This window comes from Neltuma alba, unplaced genomic scaffold, assembly GCF_004799145.2.
Source record: "Neltuma alba isolate B1F8T4 unplaced genomic scaffold, ASM479914v2 tig00012484_pilon, whole genome shotgun sequence".
Taxonomy (NCBI): Eukaryota; Viridiplantae; Streptophyta; class Magnoliopsida; order Fabales; family Fabaceae; genus Neltuma; species Neltuma alba.
In genome coordinates, this window is record NW_021636958.1 from 234,190 (window position 1) to 255,704 (window position 21,515).

General features: G+C 35.2%; 1 pseudogene; it reads left to right on the forward strand.

Moving 5' to 3' along the window:
- Positions 1-7,991: 7,991 nt before the first annotated feature.
- LOC114727548 (uncharacterized) lies at positions 7,992-11,993 on the forward strand (annotated as a pseudogene).
- Positions 11,994-21,515: the final 9,522 nt, after the last annotated feature.

Sequence of the window (21,515 nt, forward strand, 5' to 3'; positions counted from 1 at the left end):
CAAGTTAAACTGGTAAGTTGTGCATATGATTCATCTCTGTTCCTTTCAACGGAAAATATTTGTAGTTATCGAGAAACATTGGCCATTAATTGGTAGCTACAATTTCAAATTTATTACAGAGTGTCATCAGCATCGATCAGCAACAACAGCTTTAATTGAGTTATGCAAGGGAGACGCAATTTTAGCAACATAGTTGCAGAGCCACTTACGGAGCGCAGCAAAAAAGACTGGTTTGATGGGTTAAGAACTACCTAAGATCTCGACATCTTTGGAAAGTGACAAGCAGTAGCGCAAGACCAGAGAGATATCGTGTGAAAGATTTTGGCAGATGGGGAAGAAGAAACAATGCTGCAGCGTTGCATATCATTCGCATATAAGAGGTGCCTCTGAAGCCAAAGATGCATGGGACATTCTATAGTACCTCCAAAAATAATATACCAGCCCCAGGTCAGTGCCCTGTATAAGTGTATGTGTGTGTATGTTTGTATGTTTGGGACTTTAATATTATTCAACCTTCTATACTCTTGAATACATGCAAATGAGTCCCTGTCGCATTAGCTATCTATACGTGAATTGACTTCCAATGCCTTCAAATTTTTCAAAGAACGCGGGTGATGAAATTTTGATTATTCACAAGGGCATATGTGGAAACATCCCTCAATTATTCCTACAACTTTGTTAAGGGTCTTATATTAATTAGGGACACCAACGCTCTCAAAAATATACAATGACTCAGAAACGGAGAGAGTGTTATAGTTAGTGCCTCATACTTTGTTATTGGAAAAGGAGACTAGTTAACAAGAGCCTTATCTACACAAATTTAGTCAAAATATGGTCCTTCTTTGTTTGTAAGGGCGCCGGACAACTCATATTTATGATTTCTTGGCATTTAATTAATTGGTGATTACAGTGATAACGGAGGCAGCAGAAGAATTAGATATGGGCATTTTGCACAAGGCCATAGCTCAGAATAACTGGTCGGCTGCAAAAGCATACGTTGATTGCCATCCTAGGATATTGAAAGTAGATTTTGCTACTTCAATAGGTGAAACACCTCTTCAAGTGGCCGCAAAGTTTGGGCGTCTGGGCATGGTAGAAGAGTTGGTGAGTTTAGTTCCACTTATACATTATGCTTATAATGGCCATACTCCACTTATAACAGCTGCAACACATGGTGCAGTCATCCCAACTGCAGCATATGCATGATCAACAAAAATGAAGATGCACTCCTTTGCAAGTCTTCAAACCAGAAAAAGGTCCTGTGGGTCCTTAGTTAATCCGAACCTGTTTGAGAATTGGAGAATTTGGTAACTTAACTTTTAGATATATGATTTTATACATAAAGCATAATATATGTTTGATTTTCAATTTTTACCTTGTTCGTTCATACGTGTTTGTCGTTTTGCCATTCCATCCGATACTATATGATTTTGATACATAAATAGGTACTGCCTTGAATTTGCTCCAACAAAGTACGGAGATTCTTTTTTGCCGCTGACATGGATGGGAACTCAGCAATTCAGAACATTGCACTCTATCTACCTAATTCTCTTGACAGGAGTCAACTTCCGTTCTGGAAGCGATGGGCCCATCCCGGTTAGTGCATTTTATTACTTACCACTCTCTGTTTTTCCCTACAATTTTCTATATGTTGTTTGCCCGTGTTAATTATACACGAGCCAAAATGGTGAATTATGGTGATGAGGATAGATGATGAAGATGAAGTTATTTTAACTACCACCGGTATAACTTAATTTTTCTCCCTGTGTTGCATTCATCAATATTTGGTTACATGAATATACTCATTCCAAATCCATCTCACCCTTTCTCTCTCTTGCTCCTTACTGTCCTAATTTCATGTCAGATGCCTTTTAAAAGGCAAGGAAATAATTTAAGTCAATTTAAGTCATCAGAAACATAAATCATAAGCTTAGGCATTGTTAACTACTTTTTAATTATCGCATTTCACAGTGGAACGGTTCCTCTTGGTTATCGCATGTCTCTTTGGTAAAGTAGGACGAAAAGATAGACTTGTATATCCACACAAACAAACCATACCTGTGTGCCTGTGATCCTCAAAAAAAAAAAAAAAAAAGAGATAAACCTATGCATATATAGACATGCATGCATATCATGTGTGAGTAGTCCTTTCGAATCATTGGGCTAAAAGGAACAAAAATCACTACAAAAAAATAGACTTTAGGCGACGACTTTCGGCGGCGACAAAAAAAGTCGCCGTTGAAAGTCCACTTTCGGCGGCGACACCAAAAAGTCGCCGCTGAAACCAAGACTTTCAGCGGCAACAAAAGTGTCGCCGCTGAAAGTGGACCTTCAGCGGCGACTTTTTTTGTCGCCGCCGAAAGTGGACTTTCAGCGGCGACTTTTTTTGTCGCCGCTGAAAGTATAATATAATAATATATATTTTATTTTACAATATTAGTAAACAAATTGCCGAAAATGGACCTTCAGCGGCGACTTTTTTTGTCGCCGCTGAAAGTGGACCTTCAGCGGCGACTTTTTTTGTCGCCGCTGAAAGTATAATATAATAATATATATTTTATTTTACAATATTAGTAAACAAATTGCCGAAAATGGACCTTCAGCGGCGACTTTTTTTGTCGCCGCCCAAAGTGGACTTTCAGCGGCGACTTTTTTTGTCGCCGCTGAAAGTATAATATAATAATATATATTTTATTTTACAATATTAGTAAACAAATTGCCGAAAATGGACCTTCAGCGGCGACTTTTTTTGTCGCCGCCAAAAGTGGACCTTCAGCGGCGACTTTTTTTGTCGCCGCTGAAAGTATAATATAATAATATATATTTTATTTTACAATATTAGTAAACAAATTGCCGAAAATGGACCTTCAGCGGCGACTTTTTTTGTCGCCGCCGAAAGTGGACCTTCAGCGGCGACTTTTTTTGTCGCCGCTGAAAGTATAATATAATAATATATATTTTATTTTACAATATTAATAAACAAATTGCCGAAAATGGACCTTCAGCGGCGACTTTTTTTGTCGCCGCCGAAAGTAGACCTTCAGCGGCGACTTTTTTTGTCGCCGCTGAAAGTATAATATAATAATATATATTTTATTTTACAATATTAATAAACAAATTCAATCTGGCTCAGCGGCAAGAAGGTTGGACACGAAGGGAGGCGGTCACGAGTTCGAACCTGGAAGAAGACACGTTTAAGGTGAAAATATTTAGACGATGACGTGGCGAGGAGGAGTGACGTGGCAATGACGTGGAGGTGGCTAGTGATGATGTGGCGGTCGGCGGTGATGACGTGGCCGCCGATGGCGATGACGTGGAGGTCGACGGTGCTGACGTGGCGGCCGGAGACGATGACGTGGCATCGGCGGTGATGACGTGGCATTGGTAAAGCCAATTCTTCTTAGGCATTACTTTCAGCGGCGACAAAAAAGTCGCCGCAGAAAACACTTTCGGCGGCGACAAATGTCGCTGCCAAAAAGTCTTTCAGCGGCGACAAGAGTGTCGCCGTCGAAAGTGTTTTCTGCGGCGACTTTTTTGTCGCCGCTGAAAGGCTTTTCGGCGGCGACATTTGTTGCTGCTGAAACTTCTAAAAGTTGCCGCTGAAAGTATCTTTTAACGGCGACCTTTTTAGTCGCCACTGAAAGTTTTCAGCCACGGCTGCTACGGCAACGACTTTTCAGCGGCGACTTGTCGCCGCAAAAAACTTTCGGCGGCGACTTTTGTACTTTCAGCGGCGACTTTTGTCGCCGCTGAAAGTCAATTTTTTTGTAGTGAATATCCATGTCAACAGGGATAGGTCTGCTCCGTTGGCTCATCTCCCGCATCTATAATTTGTTAGGTATATGTATGTGTGCCAAATAGCTCCCCAAAACTTAAATTGGATGCCTTTAATAATTTAGTCCTCATGATTAATTAAACTTGACTAACATAAAATTCTATTTGAGTTACCGATGGGGCAGGAATGAAGGAAATATATAAGACGAAGCTACAGCATGCAAAGGCTGCTAGAATTCTAAACCTAGTTTGTCAGAATTTGATATTTTTTATTCAAGTAAAGAATGGTATGATTGCAGAAGCACTGATTGCGAGTAATGAAGGCAAACCCGGAATTAGTCACTGTAGTCACTTTTGGTCACCCAGACTCGCCCATTTTCTTCGAGACTGTTGAATATCGTAAAGCTGAGATTTTCAACCTCCTCCGTGGTTTTCACTTTAAGAATGTGGTATCAACACTAGTTGATGAGAAATAAAATACCTTGCTGCATGTGGCAGCCTCCTTGGCTCCTGCTTCCTACCTTAACCGCATCCCCCGTACCGCAGTACTGCAGATGCAAATAGAATGGCAATGGTTCAAGGTGAGAACTCAAGTTTAATGATTTTCTGAGCATCTTGAAGAGATTAATAAATGAAAATTAATCACATTAACACGTACACACATGTTCTGTAAACATATAAAATGAATCACAAATATATATATATATATATAAACTTATTTTTTCTGTTAACATAGCCTGTAGAGAGTGTGGTGGATCTAGTTGCAAACGAGAAAGGGCTTAATTAAGCCTGCAAACTTTATCAAAGAAAACCGCAAAGAGAAAGAGTTGAGAGTTGAAGGAGAGACATGGATGAAGAAAACAGTGTCCCCTTGCTGAATTGTTGGGGCTCTAATTGTTACCCTTATGTTTGCTACAGCAATTGCAGCTCCCGGAGGAAACAATCAGACTTCTGTTAGGATTATAGTTTTGATGATAACAAAGTCAGATAATTTGGGTTAAGTATTTTGATCGATCAATCATTTATCGCTAAGGTTACAGATAATTGTTCAAGTGTAAATCGAGTTTATAGTAGGTATTTTGATCGAAGAACCAGTCGATAAGTAGTTAATCGATAAAATGATCGATTATCGTTAACGTGGAAATCACACAAAACTATGGTTAATTATCGATCAACTGATCGATAATATCAGATGAACAATCGAGTTACTGATAAGAGAACCAAATCTGATGTGTATTTATCGATCACGTGATCGATAAATCAGTTATCAATAACGACTTCGATCAAAGGTAACACAATCTACTTATTCTACACATTAATTCTGTTACCAATTTATCGATCATATTCTCGATCATTTGTTTATCGATTACATGTTCGAACATTATGCTCTAACTCTTTGAATACAGGTAATCATCTTTACTGATGGATCGATGACCTTATTGATCATAAAATTATCGATCACATGATCGATAATCAATGTCTTTATCTACTCTTATTTAGTTTTCCTGCAACCAAATTATCGATAACATTATCGATAAATTTAACTTGTTTGCATAAATATCTTTTCACATAACATGATCGATAAAGAGTCTAAGGATTGCTATATTCGCATTAACTTATGTTGAACTATTTTCGATCACCTAATCGATCACTGGTTTTTCGATAATATGATCGATCATTCAATTCCCTGAAACTCATGTTTTCACAAAACGTGATCGATAATCAGTTTCTTTGCCTTACAGGATTAAATTTCTCTTCTCACTTTATTCGATTACTTGTTCGAATATTCTTTGATCGATCAACTGTTCGATCACTTCAAATAGTCTGTGTCTTTCATTGAATATATTCATACCCATGGTTTATCGATAACATTATCCATCATATATTTATCGATAAATTGTTCGATCATCAATGACTGAAGTTTCATTTCAATAACATTTGAATTATCGATAATCTGTTCGATCAAACAAGTGTTCGATCATGGAACGATTTCCTTTGCTATGATAATTCTTAGAGTCAATGATCCAACACTTGATCGATAATATTGGTGAACTAATTTGAAAAGTCTTCATTCTGTTTATCGATAACCTGATCTATCATCAAGTAATCGATCATCTCTTCTATCAAACTAAACCAGAATGACTTTCTGCTCGTCTTACAGATAAATCATTTCATCACAAATGTTTGAATGATAAAATTGTTTTCTCTTCTTTGTTCATGATTAAAGTATTCACCGCAAGACTCCTATTTGCTTAAAGCTTAAAATATGCAGATTAATGAAAAACGAGTGCAACGGCTCTTCAACGGGATTACGTAGACTGCAACCTACAGTGTCAGAAGCTCAGACGCATTAATGGCGGAGCCGTTGAAACCAGCGAAACACGCAAACGGAGTCACAACGGCTAGAAGCTCTTCCGTCTAACGGCTACTTAACGATATCAACTATAAAAGGCGCGAAGAAGCATTAATGAAGACATTGAATACCGGAACTACCACCTGCGATTATTTAGCATTCAATACTCTGTTTTTCACGTTACTACCGAGCATCAGTGTTTATCATTAAATTCACTCTGTGAGAGAGCCAACTACTATTTTTATTAAAAACTTGAGTGATACTCAAGAGTGTGGACTCTTGAGAGGGCTTGTATCCTTACGGGAGTAAGGGGGAGTGATTGAGCGATTCAATTATTGTACCGAGGCACCAAGAGCCCTGTCGATCTTGGAAGATAGTGAAATACTCAGAGGTGTTCTGGGGACTGGAAGTAGGTCACGTGGTTTAGACCGAACCAGTATAAATCTTGTGTCTTCTCTCTGCGGTTAAATTTCTCCTGACTCTGACTCTCTGTTTTTATTCAATACTGTCACGGATTTGATTTAAAATTTTTGTAACTCACCCAATTCACCCCCCCTCTTGGGTGAGATTGTTTCTAACATTTGGTATCAGAGCAGGTCTCTTCACTAAGGATTTAACAGTCCAAAGAGAGATCAAATGGCAGGATTTGGAGATAGCGTGCTACCCGAAGGATGCTCAACATCTAAACCGCCAGGCTTCAGTGGAGAAAATTATACCTTCTGGAAAATGAGGATGAAAATCTTCATCAAGGCCACAGAGTATGGTTTGTGGGACGTAATAGAACACGGCAATTATGTCCCGATGAACACAATAGATGGCCAGCAAGTACGCAAGAGTCCCAGCGAGTTCGATGAGGAAGATAAGAAGCTGGTGACTCTAAATGACAAAGCTATCAACATACTCACGTGTGCGCTTAGTCAGAGGGAATACTTCAGAGTCTCAAGTCTGGAAACCGCGAAGGAAATGTGGGAGGCTCTGGAGATAGCTCATGAAGGAACCACCGGTGTAAAACAGAGTCGAATCAACACTCTCACCACCGAATTTGAATTATTCAGAATGAAGGAAGGAGAGAGTATCCGAGATATGGAAGTCAGATTCTCACATCTCATAAACCACCTCACTGCACTTGGGAAGAAATATAGTCAAGAAGATCAAGTGAGGAAAATACTGAGCGGTCTCACAAAAGAATGGGAACCGAAAGTAACAGCTATTGAAGAAACCAAAGGAGAAGCACGTGTGCGCTTAGTCAGAGGGAATACTTCAGAGTCTCAAGTCTAAAAACTTTATCCTTTTCTTAGAACTTACTAACTCCTTTGCAATTCTCACAAAAGAATGGGAACCGAAAGTAACAGCTATTGTCAATTGGTCTTAATTTCACAAATGACAAATTGGGTCACTGACCCTTTCTGTCATTTTGGAAATTCCAGGACCCAATCTGGGATTTCATATATTTGAGGGACCTTTTCTGGAATTTTCCCAAAATCTTATCTATATATAATTTATATTACTTAATTTAATTTTTATCCAATATATTTTTTAAAAAAAATTAAATTAAAAATAATTTATTTATTTTAATCTAATCCCAATAAACCCATATTATTAGATTCTGATTGTCATGTCCAAAGATATCAAATTTGAATTTTAAAAGTCCGTTTGGAAATTAAAGGCATGATTAATGCTTCTATTTTCTTTGTTGGTCAGCGCTTACTTTGCAACTTGCATTATTCCGCCATAATCATATCATGTGAAAATATTCCAAAAAACAATCCATTTTATTTATTATTTATTATTAGTATTATTTTGTGTTGATTAGAAGGCTCAAATTTTCGCCGTCTCCAACGTAACAGCTTTAGTTAATTGAGCTATGGAAGGGAGGCGCAATTTTAACGACATAGGTGCAGAGCCACTTAGAGAAGACAGCGGTGAAATTTGGTTCGAATGGGTTAAGAACTATCTGATATCTCAAGATCTTTGGAAAGTGACAAGCAGTAGTAGGGCCAAACCGGAGAGATATCGTGTCAAAGATTTTGCCAAATGGAGAAGAAAGAATGCCGCAGCATTACATGTCATTCGTATCTCTTGTGGACCTCAAAATCATTCTCTTATAAGAGGGGTCCCTGAAGCCAAACGTGCATGGGACATTCTCTATGATTCCCACAATAATAATGGACCGGCCCCTCCTCCAGGTCAGTGCCTTATATATTTCATTAGGGGTATATGTGGAAAAATCCTTTCGTAATTAGCGACACCAGCTCTCTCACAAGAGAGTCATCTCCACAAAATTAATTTACTCAAAATATTCTGTTTGTAAGGCTACTAAAAATTCTCTCATTGCCCTCCTACTCAAAATATAATTGAGTGGTGATTACAGAGTTAACGGAGGCAGAAGGATTAGAGATTAGTAATATCCGCAAGGCCGTAGCTGAAAACAACTGGTCAGCTGCAAAAGCATCCATTGATCGCTGTTCTCAGGTATTGGAAGTAGATTTTGCGAAGTCAATGCGCGAAACACCTCTTCATGTGGCTGCAAAATTTGGGCATCTGGGCATAGTAGAGGAGCTGGTGAGATTAGTTCCAGAAGAATATCTGGAGATACGCGATGCTTACTATGGCAATACTCCACTTGCAATGGCTGCTTCACATAGTGAACTCATCCCGGTTACCGCATGCTTGATCATCAAAAATAAAAAGGCACTTGTAATTCCAAGTCGAGACGAGTGGGAGATTCCTGTTACCTCGGCTTTTTATTCTGGCCACAAGGAATTGGGACGCTATCTTTATCGTGTCACTCCTTTGGAAGTCTTCCAACCAAAAAAGGGCACTGTGGGGCCTGCGTTACTCCACACCTGTTTGAAACGCGGAGAACTAGGTAGCATAACTACTCCTAGATAAATAATTTTATACACAGCGCAATAATATATGCGTTTCATTTTCATTTAGGTTAAGGTATATTTTAGTCCTGAAAGTTTTCAGGAAGGAATTGTAGGTATTCAGAAATTTTTTTTGAAGCAATTTGGCTTCAGAAGTGGCAAACTCGTAGCAATGTCGTCATATTTCAACGGAGTTGAACGGTCAACTGTTAGTTGACCAATTTGTGTTGCGCTGGATCTGCCATATAGGATAGTACGCAACGTAATAAAAGTGAAATACCAAACATGTCTCTTTCTTCTTCCTCCTCCGCCACACGTTCTTTGGGAAGAAACCAAAAACAAATGTAGATCTGAATATTTCCGGGCTTACCTTCATCCCTTACTGTTCAAGCTCTTGCTCTGTTTTTATTTTTATTTTTATTTTAATATTTCTGGGTTTATATTCATGTTTGCCGTTTGGTTTTGAATTTGGATTTCAAAATCTATTGTGATTTTTTTGTTGATTTTAATTAATGAAGTTGGTAATAGTGAGGCTTGTGTATTTGGAGAGCTACTGTGAAGAGCTGAAGATACCCATAAATATCATAATCAATCCAAACTGCCATTGCTGTGTGAAATTGTTGATCTGGGTTTAAAGTTTTTTTATGGGACTGATGATAATGATGCAGGGGAAAGGTTTCCTTTATTTTCTTTCCAGTAAGGATTGTGATGATGTGGCATGTTATGTGACATAATATTTAATATGACAGATCCACCTCAGTACAAATTGGTCAACGAAAACTTTCAGTACAAAAATGTCATTTTACCCTTTTCATTTTCCCTCGTTAGTTTATACATGTGGCCTTTTTCCATTTCTCATACTGTATGATGTTGGTGCATAAATAGATATTGCCTTGCATTTGCTCCAACGATGCAAGGAGCTGCTTTTTACTACTGACGCAGACGAGGACCCAACAATTGGGAATATTGCGCTCTGTCTTCCTAATTCTCTGGACATATATAAGTCAACTTCTGTTCTGGAAGCGATGGCTGTATCACTGTTAGTGCATATTATTATTTTAATTACTTTCTACTACTCTCTGTTTTTCCCTACAATTTTCTTTATGCTGTTTGCTCATTTTGATTATGACGATGAGGATAAAGATGGTGAAGATGAAGTTATTTTAACTGCCACTGGTATTCATCTACTAAGGCTCTTTGAAAATTTGGTGAAACGTTTATGAAGTGTTTCCAAAAATAATGTTGGCAAAATTCCAAAAATACAATTTATGCAATTAACCCTCAATTTATTGGAAAATATTATCTCTGACTTTATTATTATTTTTTTGCAACTATTATTTCTGTCTTTATGTTTCATTCAAAACAATCCCTCAATTTATTAGGAGGTGGCGGCAATTAATTGACACTATTTATGTAATTTACTTGTAGTTTCTAGTTATTTGTTGCAATATTATTCGAAGAAGCTTATGTGTTCCATTTCTTTGGTCACATTTGGGTGGAAGATATCAAAATACCATCAACCACAACCGCTGGGCATTTTTGCGTAGATATTCAGCAAGAAGGCGAGAGCAACCAAGCTGGTCAAGGTACAAAATTCTCTCTCACTTTAGAAGATGAAATCAAGTAATATTATATAACTATTATTATAGAACATCGATTATACAATGTAAAGTTACGTTTCTCAATTTATTCATTATACATACCAAATCCATGTCAACAGGCCTAGGTCTATTCCATTGGCCCATCCCCAGCATCTACAATTTGTTAGGTACGTAAGTGTCCCAAAAAGTTGCCCGGCCCAGAACTTAAATTGGATGCCTTTAATATTTTAATTCTATTTGATTTACGAATGGTGCAGGAATCAAGAAAATATATGAGATGAAGGTGCAGCATGCAAAAGCAGCTGAAATTCTAAACTTAGTTTGTGAGAATCTGAGACATTTGAATAAAGCAAAGAAGAATATGTTTGAAAAAGCACTGCTATCTGTATGTGAAGTAGAGAATGTTGAGTTTTTGTTGCGAGTAACAAAGGCAAACACAGAATTAATAACGCTAGTCAGTTATGGTGGGTTAGACTTGCCCATTTTCTTCTATGCTGTTAAATATCGTAGAGCTGAGATTTTCAACCTCCTCCGTGGTTTTTGCTTTAAGAATGTGGTGGCGTCAATAGTTGAGAAGAAGACCTCAAATACCTTGCTGCATGTGGCAGCCCTGTTGGCTCCTTCTTCCTACCTTGACAGCATCTCTGGCGCTGCATTGTAGATGCAAAGCGAGATGCAATGGTTCAAGGTTAGTTAGAAGTGAAATGTAATGCTCTTTCCTTCGATATTGTGTCTTTTATTAATTACTTATTATGTATTTATTTTCTGTAAAAATAGGCCGTTGAGAGTGTGATGGATCCTGGGGATAGGCTAGTTGTAAACAAGGACATGTTGAGGCCTCTAGAGTATTTCAAAAGAAACCACAAAGAGCTTAGGGCTGATGGAGAAAAATGGATGAAAGACACAGCTTCTTCTTGCTCAGTTGTTTGGGCCCTAATTGTTACCATTATGTTTGCGGCAGCTATAACGGTTCCCGGAGGGAACAATCAGAATTCAGGATACCCAATGTTTATGGAGGAGAAGTTATTTAAAGTCTTTTTAATTTCAGATGCACTTTCCTTGTTTTCTTCCACCACTTCCGTGCTCACATTTTTAGGGATCCTCACGTCTCGCTATACCGATGAAGACTTCCTTTACTCACTACCCACAAAATTGATAATAGGTCTTTCTACACTTTTTCTATCTATTGCAAATATGATGATTGCCTTTTCAGCAACCATAATGATCATGTTGCAATATCACTCATCACGTTTATGGGTTATTCTTCTTGTTCCTATGCTTGCTAGTATTCCAATAACCCTCTTTATATTATTACAATTCCCTCTTCTTGTTGAAGTATTTTGGTCTACTTATGGTCCAGGCCTCTTCAAGAAAAGGCCGGTGAGGTGGCCATGAACTGTGTATGTAATTTATTCGCATCTTGTTATATATGTATTATTTTCTGCTGAATAAAAATTTTCCTCTTGAAGCTTACTCGGGTAACAATGCAATTACTTATATTCAGAACATAAATATATATTGATGTAATTATCCCAAATTAATTAGATTAATTAATTGACAAGACTTGGCTATATATGTGTGGATGAATTATTTATTTATAACGGGAACAAATCAGAAGATGAATTGGGTCCAGCCCAAACCAAACCAAAGGGGTCACATGGGCCTAATACACTGATGGGCCCATGGTACTTTATAGTTACGGTTAAGAAAAAATTTGAAGAATGATGGAAGTCCTTCCCTAAAATTATTTATTAGGCTCTGTTTTACTAAGATCTATGTAAGTACGTGCTTCACATCTTATTACTTCATGTATTTTCTGTTGAATAAGAAATTTCTGATCCCGTTGAATCTTATCATGTAAAGCACCATGCATGAACATTGATAATGTGTTGACTATAGCAGGAATACAGATGGGGCTATTATAGTTTGAATCCAAATAAGGTTGAACAATTTAAATTTAAATTAATAAAAAGTTTAATTGTATTCATGAGCATATTTTCATCAATAATAAGAAATAAAGTTATGGTTGAGATTTTTTAAATTCAAATTTAAGAGATCAAAATCATCAATGCAATAAAGCAGAAAACTTTATATTCTTTTTTAAAATATTCAATGAATTAATATCACAAAAAATTACGGTCATTCCTTGGTTCTCTGTGTGTGTGTGTGTGTGAGAGCACCCCGTCAAATTAAAGCCTCAAAAATCAAGCTGCCCATGATCATTCCTTTCAAGGTATCATTGATGACTGTTTTCATAAGTTTCGCATATATAGAGAATGTAAAAAGCTCTGCTAATTATCTAACTAGATAGGGTCTTGAAATTATAAGATTGTTAATAATGGGTTTTCCAAAAAAAATTAAAATTGGGCAATATGGTCATTTCAATAATATTTAAAATCCCTATTTAGATTTATTTAATTAAAAAGGAATTTTTATTATTTAGGTAACTATTGGGAGATTTTTAAATGTAACTAATCATTTTTCTATCATTTTCTCAAATTTTAATAGTGCAAAAAGCAAGAGTCTAATTTTTTTTAATTCAAAATTTTTTGCCAATTTTTTTGAATTCAAATTTATGAGACTAAGATCATTAATATATAAGATTTATTAAAATCTTCAATTAATTAATATGGCAAGCTCACAATCTAGGTGCGTGACAGAGGCACAGGGAGCGAGGGAGAGGATCCGCGTCCCGCGGCCGAAGCCTCGTCTCCTCGTATAGCCATCGCATGCATGGCAGATCAGAAGAGCCCCGCAGTTACTATTGTGTGGTCACTCTCACCGTACATCAAGTGCTTCAAGCTCTTTATGGCCATTCATTACAGAAGCATAAGGGCCGAGCGCAGGTGTACGTACAAGGGTGGTGAAATTATTACGAGAGTTACGAATCAAGTCCCAAAAAAAATAATTAATAAAAAAATTCAGTGATAATCTAAAAAAAATATAATAACAAATTTCAGAGTAAAAAATAACAATTTTTTAGATTTATTTTGTAATTATTTTTTTAAATCTTATTATAATTCTCCCAAAATTATTTTCTTGGGGAACAGCACCTTTTCTATGAGAACAACATATCCTCATCCTCTCGTTCACACGAGATATAACGATCTCCCCTTCATTTTAAGGTAACTGTCACTTTAATTTGGACCTAATGTTCCCAAAATCAGAGAGCAGAAGGAATAGTACGTAAGACGAAATTGGGAGGGAAAACAATTGAGTTTTCTTGTCCCCCCCCCCCCCGGGCCAATGCACAGACTTCAACTTTTTGTTTTTGCCAGCATGTGCCTTTAACTATTGAAGTCTACTCCTATGATCACAAAGAAATAAAGAAGAATATAATCACATTAACCACAAGAACATTTAAGCTAAATAATCCTAAGAATTAAGAGTGATGGACATTTACACGTGCAATGTTTATAATTCTTCCGGTTCATAATGCAACACATTAGTTAAGCTTTCTGGCAAACGAAGTAATGTTGATTAAATCATTAAATATGTTTTAAATTAATAAAGGTTACCTATTTTATTCTTATTAAAGATTGAGATTGGGAAACTCTTTAATCTCTCTTCTTCATTTAAAACTGTCTTTCTTTTTGCGATAAAAGCTAAAAGTGAAAAACTATTATTAATTACTCCATCAATATATTATATTTTGAACCAAAATTTTCTTCTAAAATACTTCTTATAATATGGAGAAGGAGTAATAAATAGACTTGATAATATTTTATTAAAATCCTTATACTTCCTCCATTTTAAAATATAAATCTTTTAAAATTGAAGTTATGCTTACAAAAATTTTGTAACCAAAAAAGGAGTGTATATTATTAATCACACAAAAAAAATCATAGCGCAAATAGCCAAAACCAAGAAACGTAAAAATGACCAAAAGAAAACTCACAGTGCAACTTATCAGGAAAAAAATTGACAAAAACTATAGAAACTATTGACTACATTACCAAATTTATCCTTAGTTAACGTGATGAATAAATTATAAGTCATTGAAGCAAACAAGGATATATCAAAATAGTATTAGTAAATACTTCTTCTTTTTTTGCCGCCGAGTAAATACTTCTTTTAACTTCTAGAAAGACACATAAAATGGAACGAAAATGTTTCTAAAAAAGACTTATCATAATTTGAAAAAGAGGGATATTATTATGATGATTAAAATAAACACTCCTAATTTATTGGAGGATGAAATTAAATTATATTGTGAAAAAAACTTCATATTTTCTTGAAAGCCTAAAGGAACAATCATCCTGAAACAGAACTCAACCCGAGTGAATATATATCCTCCTGCCAGCTGAGATGCTAGGAGTTGCAAACGGTCTGGAATTCTGTTGGAATTCGGGAATCAGGAAAGTGGAAGCATGTTGCGATTGGGCAGGAGCCATCAACCTTTTTCTCTAGAATCAAGCCAATAAATCATTCCTTTCAAGATACCATTGATGATACCATCAAAATTTTAGATTGTTTTCACAGATTTTGCATATAGAGAATGTAAAATCGAACTAATTAAACAGAGCCATGAAATTACTGATTTTTTCCCTCTGATCTCTGCATTGTTTACCTTCGATCGTGAATGAAGTTTCCGTTTTATTATTCATAAAAAGGAAAAAAAAATCAACCAACTCCTCAAAAATGACGTTAATAATTCTAGAACAGTAGGCTAGTACGGTATGGTCATCGTGAATATAATTATAGTACATCAAGTGGTTGAATTGCCTTAGTACTCGCGGCTGGGAGTTAAAAAGGGATGCGGCTTCTCTCCTTTATCCCTTCCCATCCATTGCTATCCTTTGCCTGAAGCTACAACGCTTTGGTGTAGTTTAGCTGAGGTGGTAGTTTTTGTAAATAAATATCTAATATTCTAAAATATTATTTTAATATCAATTACTCTCTTAAAATATTTTTTTCATTGTCACCTAGTATTCTAAAATAATTTGTGGGTCCCATTAGAGCCTTGAAATATTTTTTCTATGACACCTAGTGTATGACTTTCAGTTAGAAGTGTTCACGAGACAGGACAGGACTTTTGTCCTGTGTCCCATTCCATCCCACTCCCGTCCCGGTCCTAACAGGACCGGGACAAAACCAGGACGGGACAGGGATGTCCCGTCCGTCTTCTCCCCTCTTGGACCTTATTTCTTTTTTATTGGACCTACTTTGTTTCTTTTTTGTTTTTGGGCCTTAAAAGTTTCTAATAATTAAATTTTTGGGCCTGTGAACAATCACGTTTTAAATGTAACAAAAACGCCTCTTTGTATTTAAAAAATGCCTCTTTACATTCGACGCTGGATGAGCTTGGACAAAGGGGGAGAGAGACCGGAGCGCGACCAGCGGGGGCCAAGGCTTTCACGGTGATGCAATGTCTAGAGTAGCAATAGAGTGCTGGCCCAAGAAGGATTATCAGCTTGACCAGCTACGGCGATCTCAGCACCGGTAGGGAGAGTCTCGTGAAGCTCTGAGCTGGCGAGAATAGGACGACAATGACGAGTATGACAGGAGAGCGAAAGGCCGAGAAGGAGATGGACTCAGGAGACAGTCTGCTTTGAAAATAAAAACTATTTAGACTGTAAGCATCTGCGTCCCTGCATGAAGCAGAGCTGTGCGTGGAGAGACACGGCAAGAATTATTGAAAATGCCACACGCGAGAGGCCGATCCAGAGGGAGATTTGCAGGAGACAGTTTCAGGAGTGCACTTGTGGGCTCACCTCGCAGGGAAGGAATGACCTGAGGAAGTGATCTGAAGCCAGCCGTCAAGGTAAAGCAAGGGAGGCGCTGAATTTGGTATTGCAGAGGTCGTGTCGCGGGGAAGGAAAGAACCAGGAAGTCTGAAGGCAAGCAGGGGAGGCGCCAAATTGGTATTAGAAATAATGGGCAACTCAGGAAGAGAGGTCTTTGAGCCAAAGTATTTGCAAATTTTTTTTTTTCAATTATATAGTATATACCCGAGGACGGGACGATCCCGTCCTGTGTCCTGTTCCATCCCGAGATATATTTTGTCCCGTTCCGAAATTGTCTCATCCCATAAATTTTTTTGTCCCGTCCCGTCCCATCCCAAAGTTACTGGAATTAGGACGGACTGACCGGGACGAGACAATTTGAATACCTCTACTTTCAGCACATTGAAATATTTTTTTTTTTGTACTATGTAGTATCCATAGACATTTTTTAATTGGCGCTTAGTGTCTTAAAATATTTTTTGCTGCAATATTTTATGGTATTAAATGCACTAAAAATTAATTTGAGATATTGGGTGTTACTAAAAAATACTTTAACATGCCGGAAGCTAGACACTGGGTGTTATAGAAAAAAAAATTTTAGGGCTTTGACTGGATCAAACATTATTTTAGAATATTGGGTGGTATTGAAAAAAAGAAATGAGAATACTACATGGTGCTAAAAAAAAATATTTCAATGTGCTAGAAGCCAAATACCAGGTGTTATAGGAAAAATATTTTAGGGATTTGATTGAACTAAAAATTATTTTAGAACATTGGGTATGTGGTACTGAAAAGAATACTTCAGTATGCTAGAAGCCAAATACTGGATTTCATAGAAAAAATATTTTAGGACTATGACTAAGCCAAAAATTATTTTAGAATAATGGGTGATATTAAAAATTTGGAATGCTTTTTGCCCGATTTTGTAATTAAAATACTGTCACCTTGATATATTTTATAAAAAATCTTGTCCTTTGACTAGTTCTTTTCTATTTTTTTCCGAATGTATGACTTTTCCAAATTATTTAATAACAAATTATTTAAGCCAAATTCCAACAAAAGTAGTGACGTTCAAGTGCTGGCTGCTCAACAGATTAGACTTTAATTTGATTCCCAACAACAACCCCGGTAATTTCTTTCTTATTTATTTTTGATACAATCCAACTTCCATCTGTTTTTTTTTTTAATTTTTTTTTTTTTAGTTTTGGCTGCGAATTTCCTAGTACTATTAGAATATAATAATAAAACACGATTAAAAATAAGAAATAATTGAAATAATGTGAAAAAGATCCATTATCTATCATCGTACTCGTCTAAAAAAAATCATCGCTGGTTTTCTATTTCCATTTACAGGATTTTCCACCACCATCCGGAAACAAAAATAAAAAAATTAAATAAGAAATTCCAAATAATATGAAAAGGAAGAAGGATCTTTCATTCACGTACTTGTGTTAAGAAACAAAAATTCTTTATGACAAAATTTGAAGCAATTTGACAAAACCGGCAAATATTGATTAGATCCAGTTTCACCTAACTATTTCACGTTGTTACTTGTTAAAGGGAGAAAAGAAATTTTGAACTTGCTTAAACATTGAAAGATTTCTTTTATATGGGGCTAAAAACAACTATAAATATTGATTTTTAAACATCAAAAGCACGATTTGAACCAACGTATAAATTAAATAAACTAAAATAAAAATTGATTTATATTAAATATAATATCACTGGAATATGATTATTTGATGCATTAATCGTTTACCGTAAAAACTGAAAATAAAATGAAGTTACCAATTTTTCTTGAAAATATAAAAATGCGTAAAAAAAATTTCTTAAAATATAGAAATTAACAGTTCTCTTAATTTTTAATCATTTATAGTTTTATTTTAAAAAAATTATTCGAAAATAAAAGTGATTATATAGAATTTCTAATACCCTTTCATCTAAAATATGCGTTAACACGTAGATTGGTCCACATCAAGCATTCCCCATTTCATAAACACGTTTGCCTTTTGTTTCCATTTCTTGCTTCTTGTCTGCTTCAGATCTATTCCGTTCAATTTAATTAAAGGAACTTAAAAAGCATATGGTGTAAAATTAAAGTAACTTAGAGCATCTGATTTGAGTTGGGGTAGAAACTAATTAAAGTTTGATTTGAATCCTAAATAACATATATGATTTCAATCGATTTGTCATATTTATTAGTATTCTTCTGAATAAATTATTATTTTTTTAAAACTACCTTTATTGATTGTACACTCACCCATCAACAGTATTATTAATAATTAAATTCTAATAGATACAGGACATTTGCTATACATGAGTATTTTAGGAAAATTATGTCAATTTGTAATCATTAATTAATCTATCTAATTTTCTTAGTATATTCAAATTAGTAGTTATACAAGTAGCTTTTACATAAAAAACTTAATGAAATATTCTCCGTAGTTTTCAATGTAAGACTCATTTTGTAGTATAAATTGCACTATAAGGTATGTCTTATATTAAACACTGAAAGAGTATTATATATTTTAAACCATATTAACATGAGTGTAAGAAATAATACGACAACGGCTATAAATATACAATGCGTCTAAAGTAAGCGAACTGTGAGCCAACCGCAAAAGAAGATGCCCTATGATATTTACGACAATTGAGTTGTTCCCCTGCAGGACGAGGTTTTTTCTTTTCCGAATGTGTTTTTTTAAAAGAAAAGGTCAAGTTTGTTTTCTTTTTCTTTTTGTTTTTTTCTTTTCGGTAACATATCACGATCCTTTTCTTGGTACCTATTAATATCTGAAACCATACGAACACGTAAGGAATAAACGAAAAGTTAGCCTATAAATAGAGAATGTGTGAAGAGCTAGTGAAGTGTGAGAGCGAGCTGAAAACCAAGAAGTAACAAGCCACTGCTGCCCAGGTAAGCGCAAGCAGTCTTTGTTTCTTTAGCTGAAATGCATATTTTAAATTTCTCAAACTGCAAGAATTGGAGATTACAGTGATGAGAAGAGAAAGGTGCAAGATTTAGATATGAGTGTTGTGTTATTTTAAGTGATGCCTAATTAAAAATAATTGTGTTGGACAAGGGCACATATTCAGTCTGATTTGCACAAATCCAAACAGACACAAACAATCAAACGTGATGTATAAGTTTAGAACTTTGGCGCAAAAATTACTAAAAACAAGATTTGCATAACAAGATGGGGAAAATTCTGTAAAAGAAAATTCCTATAAAAAGCATATGGTGCTTTCATTCCTCCAGGGAAAGAATAGACTCGATTCCCCAATTATATAATACTCTCTTGCGTAAAAAAGAGTTAAAGCGGCTGGTTTTAGTTTTAAATGCTCTCATCTAAGATGTAGAAGCTAATTAAGTAAAGATTGATTTTAATCCTAAATATATGATTTTAAACTTTATTTCTCATTTTTTCTCAAACTACTTTAATTGATTAATATTCGGTCATCACCATTATTACCAATCAAATTCAAATAGATACAAGACATTTGCTATACATGTATATTTTAAAAAGAATCATGTCAATTTGTAATCATTAATTAATTTATCTAATTTTCTTAGTATATTCAAATTATTAGTTAAGTAGCTTTTACATTAAAAATTTAATGGATAGTATTAAATAATTTAAACCATAAGAAATGATACGACAATGGCTATAAATATACAATGCGTCAGGAGTAAGTGAACTATGAAACAACTGCAAAAGAAGATACTATATGATACCTAAGGCAATCAAGTTGTTCCCTTACAGCACTATCTTTTTTTAATGTGTACGTGCTTTTTTAGTTTTTTAAAGGAAAACTCAAGTTTGCTTCTTTTTCTTTTTTTCTTTTTCTTTTTTTTTGTAACATATCTTAAACCAAACGAACACGTAAGGAATAAACGAAAAGGCTATAAATATATAGAATGTGCGAAGATTCCGTGAAGTGAGAGAGCGAGCTGGAAAAGAAGAAGTAACAAGCCATTGCCATCACAAATTCACATCGAGGAAGAAACAATTAAGCGCAATTAATCTCTGTTTATTTCGCTGAAAAGTGTATTTTAATCTCACATCACAAACTGAAAGAATTGATGATTACATACAAGATTATACACTATACTGTATTAATTCGGTTAATTTTTAAAATGAAACTAAAGCAACTAACAGTTTGTTCTTCAATATCAAACGCATGATTGAACCAACGTATAAATTAAATAAACTGAAATAAAAATTAATTTATATTAAATGCATATAATATTACCAGAATACGAATATTTGATACATTAATCTCGTTTACTGAATAAAAATTGAAAATAAAATGAAGTTACCAATACTTTTTTGATAATATAAAAAATGCAACAGTCCTCTTAATTTTTTAATCATTTATAGTATTATTCAAAAGTAAAAGTGATTATAAGTAATTTTTAATACCCTTTCAGCTAAACAAAATACGAATACCTATTAACGGTTGAAATAATTACAGCAAACAAGGGAATATATATATTCAGTTTGAGCAAATCTAAACAGTCAAACATTGGCATATGATTTTTTAGAATTTTGGTGCAAAAATTGCTAAAACATAAGATTGTTTCACGTCAAGCATTCCCCATTTCATAAACACGTTTGCCTTTTGTTTCCATTCCTTGCTTCTTGTCTGCTTCAGATATATCTATTCCATTCAATTTGAAGGATCCTAAAAAGCAAATGGCGCTTTTGTTCCTTCAGGTAATAGTTAAGTAGCTTTTACATTAAGAACTTAATAAAATAGTATTAAATATTTTAAATTAAACCATATGAACATGCATGTAAGAAATAATACAACAGTGGCTATAAATATACAATGCGTCAGGAGTAAGTGAACTGTGAGCACCAACAAAAGAAGATATTATATGGTACTTGTGACAATTGAGTCGTTCCCCTTCAGCACTATTTTTTTTTTTTTAATGTGTGTTTTTAGAAAGAAAAGGTCAAGTTTGTTTTCTTTTTCTTTTTCTTTTTTTCTTTTTGGTAACATATCACAATCCTTTTCTTGGTCCCCTGTGATATATATTAACACGTAAGGAATAAAAGGAAAGGCCTATAAATATAGAATGTGTGAAGAGTTAGTGAAGTGTGAGAGCGGGCTGAAAAACAAGAAGCAACAAGCCATTGCCACCTTTGGTAAGCTCAATCAGTTTTTGTTTCTTTACCTGAAATGC